Raw genomic sequence first — 10,119 nt, 5'->3', positions numbered from 1 at the left:
ATCTTTTTGCATAGTTATTTCCAGAGTCACTGTCCAATTTTTATTCTTTTTCAGCCTGATCAGAATGACTCTCTTCACACACATAGCTACATGCACCGCTTTGCTATTTGCTCTTTCTCTTCCTCCCAGCCTTCTGTGTAAAATTGTCTTCTATGGTTTAATTACCATTTGTATCTTTGGTTACTGCACTGGACTGAGACCCAGCAACCAACTTACCTCTGACAGTAACAGCTTATATGACCTTGCAGAGTCCAAGCTTGGCCATCTTTTGGAAGCACTGTAAGACCTTCTTATTTGAGCAGGCATTTAGGAAACAAAACTAGGTTGGGATACTGTTTAGTGGGTTTCTGGTTTATGTTTTCTCCTGCTCTATAATCATTTTTCGTGTTTCATAAGGTATTCTGTTCTTCTATTGGAAACCACCCTGAATCACTGCCAGGAAGGTGGCATATAAATAAATCAAGTACATAGCCAGAATTTACAACTAGGAGAGCCTAAAACTGTATTCTTAAATCCACAGTTCCTAATCTAAGCAGCTACTCAGATTTGTTCACAAGCCCTGAACACCCATATCTTCCCACTGGCTTCATTCTGAAAGCCATGTCCCTTTTTTCAGATGTCTACATCTAGACTCTTAGGAGCCAAACTTTAGACATGCACTTTAAAAGAACTGGCACACTTTTCTCTCAAGTTATGGCATTAGGGGTGCAGAGAGAAGTGCAGCTCCCAGCTGTAACTCAGAATGATTTCTGCAAAGTGTTTTGAGTTGCAACATTACTCCAGACCAAACAGAAGTTCGCTGTTGGTTCCAGGCAGGAGGGGAATCTAGCTGAGGCCTGGGAGCCTGCACCCAGGTTCCCATAGCAGGGCTTTCTGCCATTGCTCCCTGTTTTCAGAATGGGAGGGGGGAAAGGCAGAGGAGGAAGCTCATTCTTGGGGCTCCCCAACTAGTGCTGAAAGGTGGGGTGGGTGAATTGGAGCCCCCTCCATCTCAGGGCTGAAGGGGGGCTCCAATACACCCAGTCCCCCCTCTAGGGAGGGCTGAAAAAACCCCAGACTGAGCTCCCTCCACTTCCTTTCACCCCTCCCATTGTAAAAACAGCAATAAGCTGGGAGCTCCACAGACACAAGTTACAAAAGATGCTTCATTTTGAAACCTCTTTATCTGATACCTCATGCAATGAGCGCTCAGCTTTTCACCTGATCAGCCATTTTTTAAGCTGTTGCACTTCTGTTTGGTCATGTCTATAAACTGCTTTTTGTAGCCAGATCAGGCAAAGATTGTCACTTCTGTCTGCTGAACTCCCAGAACTGCAAAACTAACATATGCTGAAAGTGCTTCCCTTACAGTAATAGTTTTCATTCACCCAACAGAAATGATCTCTATATTATATAGAGATCAGTTGTCATAGAATCACAGAAAATGAGGGCTGGAAGGGACCTCAGGAGGTCACATCTAGTCCAACCCCTTGCTCGAAGCAGGACCAGCCCCAACTGCATCATCCCAGACAAGGGTTTGCCTAGCTGAGGCTTAAAAGCCTCCAAGGATGGAGCTTCCACAATGTCCCTGGGTAACCTGTTCCAGTGCTTGATTACCCTCCCAGGGAGGAATTTCTTTATAATATCTGACCTAAACTTCTCTTACTGCAGCTTGAGACCATTGCTTCTTGTTTTCTCATGGTACTGGAGGGGAGCAAAAATAGAAACAGCCTAGGATGGTCTAGGTGACTGTATCATTGGAAAAGGCAAGCAAAGAGGATTGAAGGGAATACAGAATATTTCTCAATGTGATAGGCATGTGTGAGACTCAATACAAAATAAATAATAGGATGTTTCTAACTTGTTTGCTAAGAAAACAGGTATGCTGATGGTAATGCTCTTATCAGTCTTGAAAATAAGGCATTCCTGGCCATCTTGGACCCTTGGATCTTTGTATAAAGTGTTTCCATGACCATTGATTCATTTTAGCACTCCACTGCCTTTAGGCCCCTTAACTCAGTACTTGAGCACTGGCAGCTGGATTATATTATTCTCCCTCAGTTTTCTTCATCCCTCTGACTTAGCTTATCCATGGCCCCTTCCAAAAAAGGCTTGAAGAAGTGGCTTTACAGCAGGAGAGAAAGCTATACATGTCCCCATTAGGCCTACATTGGACATTTACCACTCTTATTGGTGACTGTGAAGATTCGAGTGACAGCTCCCTCAATAGACTGCTTCAAAGAGTCTCTTCAGCACCCAAAAACATCCCTCTTCAGAAGCACTTAATTGCCCCAGGGAGGAGCTGTAGGAAGCCACACTGATTCATATACTAGGCCTGAAGCAGCATGAATCAGAGTCATTCTATTGATTTCAAGTCAATGGAGCTACACTGATTTACACCAGCAGAGGAAACGAGAGATCTCAGACAAGAGGCGAAATCTTTGCTCCTCTAAAGCCAACGGGAGTTTTGCTGTTGACGTAAGGGCCCAATATTTCAAAGAAGATTGTTTTGGGGTTATTTTTTATGGCAGGACAAAACCATTCTGGAAGGATTTTCAAAGCCTAATCAATCAAAGCCCTCCAAGGCTGCTACTTCAAAAAGCATGTATTGTTATTAATTATCATTGTAATATGGCATGCCTAAAAGGTATGAGGAATTACCCAGACAGGATTCCAGACCAGCACGTTACCCAGAACAGCAGACAGTCCCAACAACCCAGATACAGGTAAGGGGGAGGGGGAACAAGAAATATTGATTAGTATAGCTCTTAAGTAAAATACATTTTGAATAGATAGAGATGGGTCTTCAAGAAAGAGACTTAATTTTGCAGAGAGGGGGAGAAGTCTTGTATATTTTTCCTAGTAGCCTTACATTTGAAGGGGGAAAAAAGACTTATGTTTTCTAGCTTTAGAAAAGTTTTTTTTAACAGGGGACTATAAAGAGTCTCAAATGGAAAGGTAAGTCTTCAGCCAAATGGCTGTTTAGTTGGGTACTGTTGCAGACATCCTATGTGAAATCAGTTAGCAAAGGCCTTGGGTACAAGACATGGTAGTATTCATCAGTTTTGTACCCCAAACAGGGAATAGAGAGAGGACAGCCATGGAGCTCTCCCAAGGCAGCTGCATATTGCCTCTATATGGAGAGGGAACAGGTGGGAACCTGCTTGCCTTGAGCAGATGGCTAAACTAGGGTAAGATGGGAACAACAATTGTTGCTGAAAGCAGTGTAGTCTTACCCCTGATTTGTTCTGGGGAAATTCTGCACTGCATTGAAATATGTTAGCCCCCTCTCGAGTGTGTCATCTCTTCGATCCTTTTCTAGTGGTGTAAATGTGTCATCTATCCTATCCAGGTGCAGTATCTGCAACCAGACATAACGAGGGAAAACCTTCTCTCACCAGTGGTTTCCTTCTCCACTCCAGCATAGATAAAGCAGGCAGAGGCAGGGAGACGTTTCCTTCACTCTACCTGCAATTTGAGAAAATAAAGAATGAAACATGATTCAGTGCGTCTCCCTCCGCCCTTTTTTATGATCTGTCTCTGGGTGCTAAGGTAATTCAGTATCCAGGCCACTCTTCCAGTGCACTTGCAGAAGATTTTTTTTTCCCTCAAGCAGATAAAATTAATTGTGTTTAATGGCTTTCTGATGAGCCTCCCGTCCCACTAAGGGGATGGCCCAGACAGCCTATTTCACTTAAGTTCTTAGGCTGAGGATGAACAATGCTCTGGGAGATGGAAGCTTTTATTAATTAAGCCACCTTTTCCCCCCGTCCCCCCCCCCGCATCTATTTCAAGACCAACCTTTTCTTCCCCCACATCTGACTTACGGCACGCTGTTATTTTGCACTTTGCAGTTCCTCAGCTGGTACTTGAGCCTGTGACCTTAATTATATCCAAGTAGCCACTGCAAGGTTGTAGAAATACCAATAGGGAGAAAAAATATATATAGTCATTTAGCTCACAGTACACAAATTTAATATCCCTGCTACTTCCAATTCTTGTGAAAGGCTGGAGGTATCCTTTAGAAAGGCTAGTTTGGGCAAGTGATCAAATGACCTCCTATTCCCCCTAAAAGACGGGACTTTTACATGATGGTTGGATCATGGATCTCTGTCCGGCTTATGAGATTTCTAAGGTTTTACTAGCAGCGGTGGGGAAAATATCACATCCCTCTTATTTACGAGCATCTTTGAGCTTACCAAAGAGCTCATTTGTATACATCTGGATAATCTATCTATATAGTTAAAACCACTCCAAAAGCTAGTCTGGAAAATCTAAGCTTGGGAGGGGGGTGGGAAAGAATAATATAAAACAGCCATATAGAAAAACCTTGTAAATATTAGTTGAACACAATGAGACATTTGCTAGGGGCTGGGGAACCAGAAAATTGCAAGCATTTAAGAGAAATGCTTCTTACTTTAAATTCACTTGCACATACCATACTAATATGCCTCACCATGGCAGGCTGCTATGCAGAGGGAAAAAAGCCTCATAAGTTCAATAGCTACCCACTGATTGTAAACGTGAGAAGGAACTCTGCGAACACAGTGCTGAAATATAGGGTAATTTTCTCTTTATTAGAGTCCATGAACTCTGCTACGTTAATGCTTAGGCTCTGTATACAGTGCATATAACAGAATTATACAGTTATTTTCTGCAGTGCTTTCCTTGCCTTTTCAAGTTTCTTGGGGAAAAAAAAGAAAGAAAGAAAATATTTGCACGTTTTCTTTTCTTTCACCCATCCTACTTTCTTCATCTTCCTTTATTATACAGTTATAAAACCTCCAATACCTGCTATTTTCTTGTACCATAAAATGCTGTTAAGGGTAGTTTGCCTGATACCAAATAGCGGAAATCACATGCCTCAGTATGGCTCAAATAACAACAAAAAGTATTTTAAAATATAAAGAGAGGATACTTCTAAACACAAAGGGCTCTGCCGATCAGTGGTTTCGTTGCGTATCTGACAACAAGGACATTAAACGGTCAAATTTAGGCCTGCTACTGCATCACTGAACGGCTTTGAGGAAGTTACTTTTATAAGCTAACATTCAGATAATTTTATGGGGAGTTGGGGCATCGTCTACGCTTCCATATTGGCACAACATCCTCACTCCTGCTCCGCGTCCAGAGCCATAAGGCGATGGTCACATCCAGTCAGAAGAAAGCAAGCAAGATGCCGAGACACATGTTAAAGTGGATTCCTCTGAAAGTCTTGCCCAATCAGCCCTATTTTGGTTGTGAGCAAGGATACAAGAAGGCCCATCCTACACCGTGTCCCTTTCAACAGTGAAAACCGTTAATTTCCCAGTGGTATTTTCAGTGTTTTGCCACTACAATTTGTGTCAAAATGGGGGGGGGGGGAGAAAAGGCAAGGAGGTTGTTGGTGGAGGGAAGCCAACCCCCACCCCGAAAAGAAGTCTCACCGAAAATGGGGTCTCTTTTGTTTCCTTTTTGTTTGTTTTATATGGAGGCTAAGTTTAGAAAGGCAGGGTGAGAGCACAGTAGTGACTCGCTCTCCCTGCTATAATGGTTCTCTATCGCAACAGCAACATTCGAGGAGCAGACTCCTTTCCATTTGCCTTGTCATAAAGAAAGGAAGGGTGGTCAGACCCATCCAAGATATACTTCTTGAAAACACACCCACAAGAGCGTTATTAGACAACAGTCTTTCCGAGAAGACCTCCAGCTCGGATATACGATCTTTTTGAACCTTCCACTTTGACGTGCTACAGCTCCTGTGAGCAAATTGTCTTTGTCCATTTGGAAAAAAGAGGGGAAAAAAATAAAACCTGGAATTTACTTGCAAATCTCAAACTATGTCACCCTAGGAAGGGTTGGACTTTTGGAAAACCCCATTAGCCTTCTTGCATTGTTGACTCCAGAAATTTCAAAATGAAGACTGCAGAAGACAAAGGACCTAAACATGCTCTCAATCTATGGCAGGACCACGGGGCCCTCTACATTGCACCAGCTGCATAGTCAGACTGATAATTTTTCTTCATATAGCTACAACTTATACTGATTTCCTACACGAAAGCAGCTGTACTAGCAATAGTGCTTTATGGCTGGTATATCTGTATCTACTTTAGGGTGATTGCTAGTATAGAACTGTCATAGAAAATCAAACCCCTCACTGAAAATACTATGTTGGCTCAAGTTTCTATCAGAGATCTGGCCTAAAGCCGTAGAAGACAACGGGGTTATGTTGATTGATGCAAGGGAAGAATCAAGTGTGATGTCTTTTCAAATGCTCCTTGTAGAGATGTAGGGTGTTTGCTTTTTTTTTTTAAGGAAAAAAAAACCTCTTAAAGAATGACTCTCAGGTTGTCATATTTCAATGTAGGAGGGAAAAGACAGAGAAAAATCAGCTAAAGCTGGTCTGTTTGTAGGAAAAAGAAATTGATGGCATGTACGCTGTAATGTGACTGAGCAGTGACTGTGAAGGAAATTAACTGCAAGACTAGAATACACCAGTAGTAAGTCCAGTGGTTACTGTTAGACAAAAGTAATAAAGCCAAGCAAACCCAAAAATATGAGCCCCCTTGAATGCAGGACTACCCCAAAGCCAACATGTGGTGATGTGCCCTGTGGTATTGTCTGTCCCGTTTGCTACACTTCAAGGCTTAGATGAAGGTTCCTCAGGAGTGGGTCTTATGTTATCAAGGCTTCCTTATGCATTGCTACTCCTTTCTATTTGCCAAATGTGCCTGCAAAACAGAAACTAGATTCCAAGTCACTGCATCTGGTGTCAATTGAAATAAAGCAAAGACATGCTCATTTTAGCCACATAATTTAAGAAAGAAGACAGTCTGATAACATTTAGAACAAGCCTCATACACACCAGCCAGCCATTATCCTTCAGAAGCAGGTGGCAGATGGCATGAAATCATCTTCGTCAGACCTCCGTAGCTTCGCTACTGCATTTGGGAGGATGGTTCTCATTATGACTACTTGCATATTCATACTGTGTGATGGGCACTTCTCGGCTTTTGTGCACCTCATTTTGGGAGAAAGCTAATATGACTACATGTGTACTTTATTGCATCGTTCACATTTGGCATCATTAAGGGGAAGACAATTTTTTTTCCCCCTCTGATGATGTTGGAACGTCACAAGATAGCGGTGCAGTATCTTGAGCCTAGATGCTTGTGTGAATGCTACAATTAATATGTTATATTATAAGGAACTGATGAGCCCACATGATTACTACTGTCCTTTACTATGTGTAATAGACCCACTCATCTCTGTCATAGACCCATTACTGTTAAGAATGAGTGTCACTTAGGTTTACTGTTAAGGGCCTAGCTTTTGGGAAGCTGGAGGATGTTCCAGGTCTCTTTCTGTCCTCACCTGAATGCATCCCAGACAACTATAATGTTCAAACGAGTCCTGACTTGTGCCATTCATCTGTGTTTTTCATCCGGAAATCTCCAAGACTAGGGACAGAAATTATACTAAACCAGTATAAGTGATTGGAATCTGGTTCAAATTTGTAACACAACAGAAGTTCAGTGCACATAAAACACTTTCAAAATGCCTGAAACAGGTTTAAGATAAACCTGGATGGGTGTAGTATCAGACTTAACTGATTCAAGTTAAATCAGTTTATTGGACTTCTGTCCCAATCCCTCCCTCCCTCCCCCCAATTCAAGTTAACTCACAATCCCTCAGCATCCCAGGATGCTTTTAACTTCCCCTGCAGGGTGGGCAGACTAGCCTTGGCCCAAGCAGTTTGCTCCAAGGAGGCATGCTTTAGCACTCCCCAGCCTGGGCCACTGCAAGCATATGGCTGCATTTCTGGAATCAAAAGTGAATGTCTGTTCAGTTACTTATTGGTTCACTTGCTTATTGACTTAGATTCAAGTGCAAAGATTGAATCAATTCAGCCTCAGGCTTTCTGACTGCTTCTGCTTAGCCCAAGTGAACAGGTAGACAGCAGTACCCCAGGTTACAGACTGGTACACTAAGGCACAGCCAAGTTGCTGCTACGCCAGATCTACCCAGAGAGTTATTGACAGCTCAAGACCAAATTGTAATCCCTTAAAATATAATTTTAAAAGCCTAGGAATAGTTCTGCCACTTTCATTGCTCTTCCTGTCCTCTGAGTGACAGGGTTGTTTTTTTTTTTAATTTTGCTGCATTGAGGTGATGCATATTCATATGACAGCTACCGCTTTCCTCTGAAACAATAGGTTGCATTCTAAGAGTATTCTGCCCAGCCAGAAGATATTATTAAATACCATAAACAAATAGATACATGCTGTGACATCTGGATCAAAACAGCCCCACAGTCACATTTTGCAAAGGCACCCTGACTCTGAGGCAGAGCTCAGACATGTAAAATGGTCATTAATGGCATCTTAATTTGCCTCCATTGCCTCTAGGGCGTTCAAATATGTTGCTGTGTAGTAAGTTCGAGTGGAAGTTTCTCAGCAGATGGGGTGTTCTAGTAACTGAAGATGTGATATCAGGCACATTAATGCTCCAACTAATGCAGGATGATTTTTTTTTTTTTTTTCTGGAATGGTTTATAATTCATTACATGTGTTTAATCTAATCATTATTCATTTACATGCATGAAAGGCTGGTATTTTTTGCAACATTCTTTTTTTTTTTTTTCCTTTTTTGGCCAACGGTGGTTCATATGCATAGAACATTACATTCATTTGGAAGAGGGAGAATAAAGTCATTATTTTTAAAAGGTTTTATGTTGATTGGATTCTGGGGAACGTTATACTTAACCCAGAGCTATAATAAGAAAAGAATGGCAAACTAAAAATCCATTTGGACTAAATATACACAGATGTATATAGGAAGGTATCAGGGATAGACTGTTTGCCCATTGCTTTATGCAGTGATTATGGAATCAGACACTTTCAAGAGGGATCTGAGTTGAGAAAGAAGATTAACTTAGAAAATGCTTTTAACCACAGCAGTGGGCACAATTTTTATAGAAGGTATCCTTGCCATCAACACTTCTCATGCAGATGTTATGGTATGTGGCGGTGATATTACATACAGACCTGAACATTTTGGTGTGTGAGCAAGTTTTCACCCTTTGGATGACGTGTTGTGTGTATGGATCATGCAATGTCTTGGAGTAGAAACTGCTTAATGGGGATGGAGCTCTGGGAAAAGCAGGACAGTTTATTCTTGGACTGGTCACTGAACGAGGGCTCTCAGGTTAGAGTTACTCCTTGGACACAAGGCATTGATGTTGGGCTGATATTTCAGGAAGATGGCACTGTTCCACATGCTGTCTGACCATCTCAGTGTGCCAATGCAAATGAAGCAGTTTATCTTCGAAACATACCCAGTGTCCACCTCACTGATTTTGTGTCCATCTGGAAGCAAATCTTCAAGATCTCTGAAATGGTTATAGCCTAGCAGAGGGATGACTCTGGTCTCATACCGGTGCACTGGTCTCAGGACAAGGTGTAGCAATATTAGTTGAACTTCGCCACACCTGTAGAATAGGGCAAGTGATGGTACCCTGTACTGAAGTGCAGGCATGCCTGAAGTACCACTGAACAGGGCATAGGGATACCAACCATGCAACAACAATACCAACCACGCATTTTGGACAGAACTTGAAAAGACTGCTGCATGAGTCAGAGCTGCAAGAATTTAGGCAGGTAAGATATAATTTACCTGATTTCACACTTCACTAAGAGAAGTGTGCTAATAATATTAGTCCCAGAGAAAATGGGACGGTATTTTTAGTTACCAAAAGTGTTTGAGAGCTTGCTCTTTACATCTTAGTCTTTTAACAGATGTTATGCAATATTAATTATTGCTTCTCCCAGAATCAGGCAATCAGACACACACACACACACACACACTCATACACTTTCTCAAAAATACAGTAGCTAAGATATTATTATATTTAATATAAGTATAATATATATGCATGTCTATATATATGTGTGTATATATATGTATGTATATATATATGTATACACACACACATATACTTCCATATACATACACATATATACACATAAATTTATACACACATACATACATATACATATACTCACACACACACATATATACACATACACACATGCATATACATATATACACACACATATATATGCATATATGTATATACATACATAGACATAGATATGCATA

The 10,119-nt window shown here is 41.4% G+C and overlaps 1 long non-coding RNA gene across 1 annotated transcript in view; it reads left to right on the top strand.

Moving 5' to 3' along the window:
- Positions 1 to 260: 260 nt before the first annotated feature.
- The window catches only part of LOC109308191, a 19,982-nt gene continuing 10,123 nt past the window's right edge, over positions 261 to 10,119 (top strand). The window contains exon 1 of the long non-coding RNA XR_002100524.1: positions 261 to 339. This is a non-coding gene — a long non-coding RNA (uncharacterized LOC109308191). The remainder of the gene's footprint in view (positions 340 to 10,119) is intronic.

The sequence above is a fragment of the Crocodylus porosus genome, unplaced genomic scaffold (assembly GCF_001723895.1).
Source record: "Crocodylus porosus isolate Cpor-Errol unplaced genomic scaffold, CroPor_comp1, whole genome shotgun sequence".
In the NCBI taxonomy this organism is placed as follows: Eukaryota; Metazoa; Chordata; order Crocodylia; family Crocodylidae; genus Crocodylus; species Crocodylus porosus.
This window is presented reverse-complemented; position numbering and strand designations above follow the sequence as displayed.